The sequence below is a fragment of the Carex rostrata genome, chromosome 5 (genome assembly GCF_964058835.1).
Source record: "Carex rostrata chromosome 5, lpCarRost1.2, whole genome shotgun sequence".
Classification (NCBI taxonomy): Eukaryota; Viridiplantae; Streptophyta; class Magnoliopsida; order Poales; family Cyperaceae; genus Carex; species Carex rostrata.
Window position 1 is genome coordinate 1,863,766 of NC_135922.1, and position 11,751 is coordinate 1,875,516.

Consider the following 11,751-nt stretch of genomic DNA (forward strand, 5'->3'; position numbering starts at 1 on the left):
TGTACATACTAGATTACTATCTATTTGTTTTTTTTTTTGTGATTACAAATATGATGATGGGGGTTTCTGTTTGCTGTTTTAGGTACTTGAGAGTTGAGATTGTGAATTTTCTATGTATGACCTTGTAAAATTGTGCATTTATATGTAATAATAAAATGATTATGCTTTGTACTATCAGTAACAATGCTTAATTATCTCTGATAGCCTACTTGTTATAAAAATATTCTCAGTTTCTTTTTTTGTGTATTATTCGATTCTTGGTCAGAAGTGTGCTCAGTTGAGTTACAGATTTGACCAAATTATTGGTGGTCCTAGTGTGTATGGAAAAGTCAACCTGAGTTATTGTTTCCTATTCAGCTAATAGGGTTAAGCTTTCCTAATGACAGCATATACTGATTACAGTAATCAGCTGATTGATCTGAATTTTACTATTTTGTTTTTGTTTTTACTATCCGAAATTTCTAAAATTTTACTCCAACTATTTTAAGCGTCATTTTAAATTTGGATAGTAATCTTAATAGTTATCGTGTTGATTTTCTGAAATTAAATGTGATCATATTTTAATTAAGTAGCTATTGGATGAATTTCAGCTTTTATGTGCTGTATGTTAATTGTATGATTTGATTATTTTTAATCTGGTCATTGGAAAAAGAAAACTGAAAGAAATTTGTATTTTGACTGAATAAATATACTAGATTTTCCTCCTATAGCGAGAATGCTAGACACAGTTGAATCTGGTGTAACTATTCCATCCAGTTGCTTCTCTCTCATGAGGGTTTCGATCCCTTTCGAGGAGAGTTGCGCCTTGTTGGAAATTGCATCTTTCTCTTTCGCGCCAATCCCATTCATGCTTTCTGGCATGACGAAGGTTTCTTGGCCATATTCTTTGATCTTTTCCTGAAATTCACAATAATAATATGTTAAAACAAGGCATGCATGTTGGTTGAAGTACTTGTATGAATAAAAAATTATATACTGACACCGAAAATAAAAGAATTGTGGTTCAAAACTGAATTGAATTTATTCCTGTGTTCCTTTGGGCCTATATAGGCAGTACATTTTGTATACACAACCCTACAAATTGTATAATACCTTTATTGCCTATATAACCCTACAACTCTCATAATACGATAAACATACATAATTCTCAACACTCCCCCTCAAGATGGGCAAAAGATATCCTTCAAGCCCATCTTGTCACAAAACCTATCTAGATCTATCGAGCTAAGTCCTTTGGTGAGGCAGTCAGCTACTTGATCTCTAGTAGCTACATAACTCAGCTCCAATAGTCCACCCTCTAGCTTTTCCTTTATGAAGAACCTATCGATCTCCACATGCTTGGTTCTGTCATGCTGCATAGGATTGTTGGCAATGCTAATCGCGGACTTGCTATCACACCACAATTTCATTTTAGCTCCGTTATTTACCTTGAGCTCTTCCAACAACCTCTTCAGCCACACCATCTCAGCAACTGCCAATGCCATAGCCCTGTACTCGGCTTCTGCTGTCGATCTCGCAACAACTGGCTGCTTCTTGCTCTTCCAAGAGACCAAGTTGCCCCCTACAAACATGCAGTAGCCAGCTGTGGACCTCCTGTCATCAAGATAACTAGCCCAATCCGAGTCACAATAGCCCTCAATGTTCATGTGCCCATTCTGCCTGAAAATCAAGCCCTTTCCTGGTGCACTCTTCAGGTACCTCAGAATGTGATACACTGCGTCCATATGTCCCTTCCTAGGGTCATGCATGTAGCGGCTCACCACGCTCACTGCAAATGAGATATCGGGACGAGTGTGGCTCAAATAGATCAATCTGCCTACCAGTCTCTGGTACCTCTCACGATCAACCTGTTCTCCTGCCTCTGTACTTATTTTGGCCTTCACATCGATTGGAGAAACCACAGGTTTGCACCCCAACATGCCTGTTTCAGTGAGCAAGTCTAGGACATACTTCCTTTGGGATAGAACAATTCCCTCTGCTCCATGAGCCACCTCAATTCCAAGGAAGTACCTAAGCAGTCCCAGATCCTTCACCTCAAATTCCTTCCCCAATTTTGCCTTCAACTGTGCAATCTCCCCCTCGTCATCCCCGGTAATGATCATATCATCAACATACACAGCTAACATAGTAATGTGACCGCCATGTTGTCGAAAGAACACCGTGTGGTCTGCATTGATCTGCTGGTAGCCCATGCCTACCATAGCCTTCCTGAACCTATCAAACCAGGCCCGAGGGGACTGCTTCAACCCATACAGCGACTTCTTGAGCCTGCACACCTTACCCACTGTCTGGTTCGTGCCAAACCCTGATGGTATCTCCATATACACCTCCTCTAACAAGTCACCATGAAGAAACACATTCTTCACGCCGAGTTGGTGTAACTTCCATCCTCCATTCGCTGCCAAGGAAACCAGTGTCCTCACTGTGCTCATCTTCGCCACGGGTGCAAAGGTTTCATCATAGTCGATTCCATAGGTCTGACTGTACCCCTTCGCTACCAACCGAGCCTTGTAGCGCTCAACCAGACCCTCAGGATTCTGTTTCACTGTAAAGACCCACTTGCATCCAACTGCCCTCTTGCCTGGTGGTAGTGACACGAGCTCCCAGGTTCTGTTCTTCGCAAGGGCCTCGAGCTCTTCTAGCATGGCTGCTTTCCACTTCGGATCTTCTTTAGCAACCTGCCAACACTTAGGGATAGAGACAATGTCTAATGATGCAATGAATGCTCCATGTACAGGTGATATGTGTGAGTAAGAGACAAACTGGGCAATGTCATGTGGGAAACCATACCGGTCAGGAGGAATGCCTGCATTCTCGCGAGGAGTCCTCCTTACTGATAAGGGAGTGGGAGGAGTAGAGAGAGGAATCATATCACCTGTGTATTCTGGGTCTGAGGTGGATGGTGAGGGTGTCTCAAGAGTCGGAGCGGGCAGGGACAAGGGACTTGGCACAATAGTAGGCACTGTAGGCACGGTTCCCTCATTCTGCTTCCTTCTCCTCACATACACTTCACCATATCTCGACTCCCCCTGAGCCTGAGTTCCACCACCCTCGGACTCAATCCTCTCAACTTCTGGCTCAACTCTAGCCGAAGTCTCCCTTTCCGGCTCAACTCTAGCCGAAATCTCCTTTTCCGGCTCAATCACAGCCTCGTCGAGTATGGGGCAACCCATACCACCCACACTCACCATCCTCCTCTCACCATCACCACTACTCTCCTCCTCTCGCCTCATACCTCTTGTATCGAGCGAGCTTTCAAATGGTGATGTTGCTTCTGAGGAGTAGTATGGTTCAAGCTCGTGAAAAGTAACATCCATACTCACAAACATTCGCCTCTCAACTGGACTCCAGCACGCATACCCCTTTTGAGTGGTTGAGTATCCCACAAAGATACACCTCACGGCCCTTGGATCAAGTTTTCCCACATTGGGCCTGTTGTCATGTACAAAGCACACACACCCAAAAGTTTTGAGAGGAAGAATATCTCCATTCTTACCTGTCAGCATCTCAATTGGAGACTTCCAATCCAATACCCGTGAGGGCATCCTATTGATCAAATAGGCTGCTGTCAGAACTGCTTGCCCCCACAAGTGCTTTGGGACTTTCATCGAAATCATCATACTCTGAGTTACCTCAAGGAGATGCCTGTTCTTCCGTTCTGCTACCCCATTCTGCTCTGGTGTGTATGGACACGTGGTCTGATGCTGTATCCCCTGAGATGACAAGTATTCCCCAAACGCCTTATTGGTGTACTCTGTCCCATTGTCAGACCTCAATACCTTCACAACTGCACCGTATTGAGTCTGAACCATCTTGTGAAAATCTTTAAAGCAAGCAAGCACATCACTCTTATTTTTCATCAAGTAAAGCCAAGACACACGAGAAAAACAATCAATAAAAGACACAAAGTATTTAAATCCATTCAAAGTAGTTGTAGGACAGGGTCCCCATACATCCGAATGAATCAAATCAAAACTACAATGCTTCCTACTCCCAGAGCTAACATAAGAGCTTCTGGTGTGCTTGCCCAACTCACACGCATCACACACCAATTTTTCTTTATTCGCCTTTTCAAATAAAGACTGATACATCCTACTCAAAACTGGAAATGAAGAGTGACCCAATCGCCTATGATGGAGCATCAGTAGGTCTTCCACACTTCTCTCAACAATGGATGAGAGGGTCGAGCTCATACCCTCTTTATCCATGTACCACAGTCCTCTATGCATTGTGCCAGTCCCAATCACCTTGCCCGTCCCCTTCTCTCGGAAGATCACCTTGGGATTATCAAACAAAACAACACAGTTTAGTTGTGAGATAATGGCACTTATAGATAGGAGATTCACAGGAAAAACAGGAGCATGCAAAACATTAGACAAAGTCAAAGTGTTGGTACATTTCACTATACCCTTACCAACCACCGGCTGGGCCGTACCATCGGCTGTCCGGATGCTCTCTGGTACCGCTAAGTGAGTATAGGAAGAGAACTCCTTAGCAGCACCAGTCACATGGCGAGATGCACCGGAATCGACTATCCAATCTGGTGATATAGCGATGGATCTAGAGGAAAGAGCAAGTATATCACTAGTACCTACAGTCGAGTAAGCAACAGAGGCAAAATTACCCCTGACATCAGAAGAGGAGGAGGTGGATGCATCATCGCGCACACTCTTCCCATCACCTGTCGGTCTCTGCCTGTTCTTGAGCCCCTGAGAATAGGCCTCCACGAGTGCCTGATCCTCCTCTGACAAGCCCACACCAGCTTCTTCTTCCCCCTCAGCAACCATCAGATGTGCCCGGTTGCCTCTTCCACCTCTTCGGCCTCCACGTCCGCGACCACGACTCCCAAACTGCCCCCTTCCACCTGTGTCTCTTTCCTTTGGTGGCTTAGGGCAAGCCTGCTTCAGGTGACCTACCTCACCACAGTTGTAGCACTGTCGAGTCTCACCTCTGTACCCAGTGTTACCTGGGTTGGAGATCGCTAGTGCTGACCTCACTCCTGGAGATCCCCCTGTCCCAGCCTGTAATCCCATATGGCTCTCCTCCTGTATCATTGCCGAGATCGCCTCATCCAGTGAGGGGATCTTCGACATGGCTAGCAACATAGCGCTCCTCTGCTCGAATGCTGAGTCCAAATGCCTCAGAAAGTGCATAGTTCTCCTCTGAACATCTCTCACACCCTTCTTGCAATTTGGATCCATACAGCACTCAGCAGGAGAGAAGTGGTCGTAATTTGCCCACAGTCGCTCCAGATCTGCGGCATACTCTCCAATCGACCTACCTCTCTGTGCTACCTCCTCGATCTCTCTCTCGATCTGAAACACCCTCATGTTGTTGTCAATCCCCGCATAGATCCGCATCAGCTTCCCCCAAACATCACTCACGTTCTCTATTGCATCAACCGTCTTGGCAATAGAGGCATTCATCGAGTTTAGGAGCCAAGTGTGCAGCATACTATTGGTAGACCTCCACACACTGTATCCAGCCGAGTCCTTTGCTGGTACTTCCATCTCACCTGTGATATACCCATTCAGGTTCTTCCCTACCAGAGCTCTCTTAACCCGACGCGACCAGCTCAAATACGAGGCTGGCCCATCCAGTTTTATGTCCACAGACTGAAGCTCTAACTTCTGCGACTTCGGCTTGCCTTCCACAGGAGCTTGGCTCGCGGCCAACGCTCGCACCATGATAGCAAGCTCATCAGGAGTCAGCTTCGCGCAAGCCTTCGCGAACGGGTTCTCGATCTCCCCTTCTGACATGGATCCGACTTAGATCTACGCCTCACGTATTGTTCTAAGTCCGAATCACATCTACAAAATCGAGTTCTTGACTCGATTTAGATCCACATCATCTCCCCCTTTCTTTCTCTTCCTCCTTACCCGATCTTGATTTAATTCATCAAGACTCGAGCACAAACCCGATCAAATCCCACCTCTCGGGTATCGTGAGGTATATAAGCCCCTCACGCCGGCCAAATCCACACCCAACCCCTTACCTAGAGGCTTGGCTGGTCTAGAAAATGCAGAAAAACGAAACCCCTTACCTAGCAGCTGCTGGTCGGACCAAGGCGGCTGCTGGTGACTGCTGGTCGGACCAAGGTGGCTGCTGATCGGACCAAGGTGGCTGCTGATCAGACCAAGGCGGAGGTGCTGTGGCGGAGCAGATCTGTGGCTGTGCTCGGCCTAGGTCATCACAGAGGGGCGGAGCTCAGGTGGCCGGGCGGAGGTCAGGCAGTGCTCAGCGGGGTCAGGCGACCCAACTGGCGGAGCCCCGGTGGTCCTGGCGGTGGTGGGCAGAAGTCTCTGCCTTGGTGCTCGCGGGTACTGTAGCAGCGCTACAGTGACTCGGGAAAGAGAGAAAGTTAGGGTTTCGGATCTTCTGTGCTCTGATACCAAAAAGAATTGTGGTTCAAAACTGAATTGAATTTATTCCTGTGTTCCTTTGGGCCTATATAGGCAGTACATTTTGTATACACAACCCTACAAATTGTATAATAGATTTATTGCCTATATAACCCTACAACTCTCATAATACGATAAACATACATAATTCTCAACAAAAATACTGGTCTTGTATCAGACTCCCAATCCCCATGGTTACCAATGAATGAAGAACTATATATCATCACAAAACCAAATAAATATATACTCTAGTGCAATTGAACTTACTTACGACTGGTTGCTAATTTTTGCTTAATTTCTTTGTTACTATTATTAATACCTCTTTTTTGTTCTTTTCATTAAAAGATATGAAATCAGAAAGTGATCTGACGGGAGAAGAGGCCAATTTAGACAAATACTCATTTAGTGATACTTTAAACTCAGCAGAAAGTGCAAGCTCTTCACCACTTTGGTTGGAATAGATTGCACTAACGTTCGTTATTTGAAGATTGTCGATTAGAATTGCACCTTTATTCCTGAAATTTACATTTAAATTAAGAAAACAATATGAGATCAATCCAACAAAATGATGCATAAAACAGACATATAACTAATTGAATTTTCAAATTACCAGGAGGTCCAGAATTGAATCTAATTTAGCCACCAATATTTTTCTCTGCTTTATTTCTTTTGTCTTTGCTTCTTTTTTGCGCCTAATTATGGATTAAGAGTAAATGGACGCTGTCAAAGTTTGATTGAGGCTTGCTTTGCCGGTCCCTATTTAAGTCTTAATTGCATAGCTAAAAATATAAATGGAGAGGAAAAACACTGATTGAAACTTGGATGTATTCTAAGAATTAACCAATTTGGAATTTTAATTCTCATGTTACGTACACATTTTTATGCCATACCTCATTATACTGAAGTGCTGTTCAAATACTTTTCCCTGCAGAGAATTCTTTGGAAAATCAAGAAATCTTTTCTAAGAATTCCAATTCTTTTACCCTTTAACCCCTCAGTTTTAAAAATTGCATGTAGCCCCCCTGAGGAATATACTTTGTTGCTTCTCCGGTCGCTTCAGCATCATATCGGTCATATGTCATATCCTGCAATGGCATCTAATACATACACTGCATCTGCCACTGTTCGGCAAATCGGGCTGTATTGGTATATATAATGTCTGTAATATTCCCCTTGTTTAATTTGTTCTAATAACAATAATATAAACAAAGATTTAAACTTCAAAATAAAAAAATGATATGCGTACCCAACGGAGTATTGTCTAGGGGAGATGGGAATGACCCCACTCCGGCTGGTGAGCCCCACAGTCGGCTTGATCCCCACCACTGAATTGGCAGCTGACAGGCAGAGGATTGAACCATTGGTTTCTGTCCCTAGAGTCACTGTCACCAGGTTGGCTGCCACTGCTATGGTGGACCCACTGCTTGACCCGCATGGGTCCACTGACAGCACATATGGATTCTGTACCAGATCAAAATTACAAACTGATGGCATAATGCAAAGAGCAGTTGGTGTGTCTGTGTGTGTGTGAGAGAGAGAGAGAGAGAGGCAAAATAACTAACTTTGCCTTGTCCAGCCCGTGCACACCAACCACTTGGTGCGTTGTCTGACCGAAAATGAGCCCATTCACTCAAACTGGCCTTGCCCAAAATCACGGCACCTGCTTCTCTCAGCCGTTTAAGCACGCGGCATGCCTGAGTCTCGACTCACAATGGAACCAAGTAATGCCAAGGAACCACCTGGAGTGTTAAGCTTGTCAGCAGTGCCAATGTTATCCTTTAACAAAACTGGTATATACCATGCAATCTGCTAACAAAAATATAATTTTTTTTGAAGTACATGCCAAAGCAGCACACTTAATTAATTTAACCATGGTTCTGAAACTTAGAATCGAAAGGGGATAATTGACCATAGAATTAGAATCGGATGAATCGATCGGAATCAGATCGAAAAGTTGACTTTTTTTTGGCAGAAACTTGTTTTATATCCAAAATATAGAAAAAAATTGGTAAAAAAAAATAATTTGTAAGAAAACTATGCAGACAAAAGATTATACTCAAATAATCCACTAATTATATAAATATAATATAAGCATTATAAATAGAACACATCTTTTATGCATAGAAAAGCAAGATTACATTGGCAGCATAAATTTTTAGTGCATGATTATCTTGAAAAGGTATGTATTAAACTTTTATTTTAGTTCAAATTCTGTTTGCATAATTTGATTTTTTTTGTTTTGTTTTTGTTTTTGTTTTTGTGATTTGAAATCATAGATTAACAATTGCCAGGAAAAAAACTTAAATAACCGGACTCGGCCTGACTCAGACTTGACTCGGGCTGACTCGAATTGACTTGGCTTGAAAATTGGATAACTCGGTCGATTCATACACAGTTCAACCGAGTTTTGATGAAAAAATAGCATGGGCGCGAGAGTCAGGTGAAACTCAAATTGGACCCGACTGATACCGCGAATTGACTTGGCCGAGTTTTCAAACCATGAATTTAACCTTGTACGGCTGTACCAGACTAGTCTGACTAGATCGATTACCTGTTTTGGTTAGAACAGTTTCTTTCCCGGTCGAGATTGACACGGGCAGCTTGAGTCAACGCATCTGAGTTGGCTTTAATGATTGCATGAAGAAGCGGGTTGAGATTTGGGATCATAGAAAGGTAATGTTGAACGAGTTGCACGGAGGTGAGAGAGCAGTTTGTGAATGCTTCATGGATGGAGTCTACAGTGGCTTCAGTGAAGTCGAAGGTCATTGCGGAAGACATTGTCACATTGGGAACGACTAGTAATATATATATTTTTTTTTCTGTTTCTCGCTCTTGGCAATCTAGTGTGCGGTCCCGACTAAGTTCATATACTCTGAGGTAGCAAAATAATTGCGTTTAGATCGGACCATATATAGATCTCTTTTGTAATGTTATAAAATGCGGTTTTGATTATGTATGCAGAAGGTTACTGTATATCACATATGCAGTTTATTTATTAAATATTTAATATTTAATATACATATTATATGAAACATTAAAATTTTGCAGCGTATTTAACAAAGCCCATATATATTGAACATTAAATAGGACAGAAGAGTATAATATTAATGTTCTATTGGTTTGTTGGGAGCCCATTTCACAAATTCCCATGTAGCCCATATCAAGTAGAAAGTAAAAAGTGTGCTGCCCATATAAAATAGAAAGGAAAAGTGCTGGAGAGCTCTATTCGCTAGGGCTGTCAAAAAAGCTCGTGGCTCGCGGCTCGCTCGTGACTCGTCTCTAGCTCGCTCGTTAACAGCTCGCTCGATAGTGGACCGAGCTGTTAACGAGCCAGCTCGGCTCAAGCTCGGGCCAAAATAAACAAGCTGAGCCAAGGCCCAGCTCGGCTCTAAACGAGCTATACACTGTAGGCTATTCAACTCTCATTTTCTCAGCCCATTACAGATACGACCCATTTAGATTTAGGTTTAGCAATTCAAACTCCTCTTTTCTCTCCTCTAGCGGCGCACATCTGGCTCCCAACTTCCCGACCTCCTCTCCTCTAGGCTCGCTTCGTGACTTCGCCGCTCTGACCTCCGACCTCCGTGACTTCGTTGTTCGCTTCTGGCCTCCGATCTCCCAGTTCTGACCTCCGAGGCTCTGAGCCTCCGACCTCTGACCTCCCAGTTCTGACCTCCGACGTCCGACCTCCCAGTTCTGAGCCAGCTCTGACCTCCGACCTCCCAGTTCCAGACGACAAGAGACCCTGAATTTAACAAGTAACAGCATATAACAGATCTGTTTTGCACCTTTGTTGATTCTGTGTTTTTTTCTAATTTTCTAACCATCTTTGTTAATTTTTGCACAGATATTCGATTTCTGGTAACCATCATGAAATTTAGCACCTTTGTTGATTCTGTCTCTACCTCTTTGGTAACCATCTTTTTCTCTTTTTTCTATTTTTTTTCTTTTTTCTAATTCTCTGGTACGGCTCCCTCTGTTGTCAGCTTACAAAATATCTTCTGATAGTTAATTCCAGGAAGCAATTTTTGTGCTTTGTTAGAACTAGTTTTTAGGATTACCCGTCTGTTCTTACATAGATTCCAGAATTGTTGATTAATTTGAGTCATATTTGTTGAATTTCATGAAAATTTATACAAAGATGTCTCATATTTTATATAAAACTGAGAATGGTAACATTGATTCATGCATCTATTACACGTGGCTTGTGAAGAAGGAATCAGGCTTTATTACACTTAATTTGTATTTTGTTTGATAATAATTATCTTAGAATATAATTTATCATTTGCACAAATTGTTTGCTTAATGTCAAACGGGGATTAATGAAATTTGTAAGCCTTCTATGTAATGTCTAACTTTTTTTTTTTTATCCAACTTTATTAGGGCATAAGCTGTTGTCTCCCAACTTGCTAGTTAATGGCGTGAAGCGAGGTGCTTCCTTGGTACCGGCCTCTATTCTGCCTCTTTTCTGTTCTCGGTTAGTTATGAGCAATCCTTCTCTTTTCTATTTGCTGATTTTGTGATTGATAAGTAGGATGTGTGTAGATTAATTTCGCATCCTTGCGCGGGTTGTTGCATTTCCCGGCTTAGATGCCTTGACTGTCTCTATGAGATTTTTCCTTGATTGTTGTTGTTTTTGTCTCTCTAGCTCGTGCTAGGGACTGTTTTTGTCATTTGTCAACATATATTTTATCTTTTTACTTTCTTTGTCATTTGTTAACATATGTTTTAGCTAGGTGTGATACTGATTCCTACTGCTGTGCTTTTTCAATTTTTTATTAGAAATGTTTTCACTTTTTATTGCAAATATTATTCTTATTATTTGCATCTATAATTTTCAGCTAGCTTTGACTAATATTTGTGAGCTTTGGTTAATAGGCACAAATGTCAAATACATCATCTGATGGTGCTACTGCAGCCGGCAGTAATCCAGTGATGCCGGAAAGTGCAAATAAAGGCCGAATTGCAAACTTTTCAAGTGAGTTCTTCATTCTTTTAATTTAAGTTGCTGTTTTAGCTTGTATTAATATATCTAATGTATAACATATTGAATTTTTAAATTTCAGCAAGCTGCAAGTGTGGAGGAGAGTTTAGAAATTCAGTTTCCAATGTCAAATCTTAGTATTAATTGATCTCAATCCTTACAATTTACAAGTGAGTTGAATACTTTCAATTATGCTTGTATGAAATTATACAAAAATGTCTCTTATTCCTATGTTAATTAATTGTTTGTGTATTTTCAGCAAGTTTTAAATGTGCGGGGCTGATACTTGCATGGCTGTTGGTGTTCTTCTTGGCTTGGTTGTTGACTACTTGATTAGTAATTTAGTTTTGTGGTATTTTGGCTTGG

At 42.3% G+C, this 11,751-nt stretch overlaps 1 pseudogene; it reads right to left on the reverse strand.

The window, feature by feature from the left end:
* Positions 1-639: 639 nt before the first annotated feature.
* Positions 640-9,167, reverse strand: LOC144554346 (putative amidase At4g34880; annotated as a pseudogene).
* Positions 9,168-11,751: the final 2,584 nt, after the last annotated feature.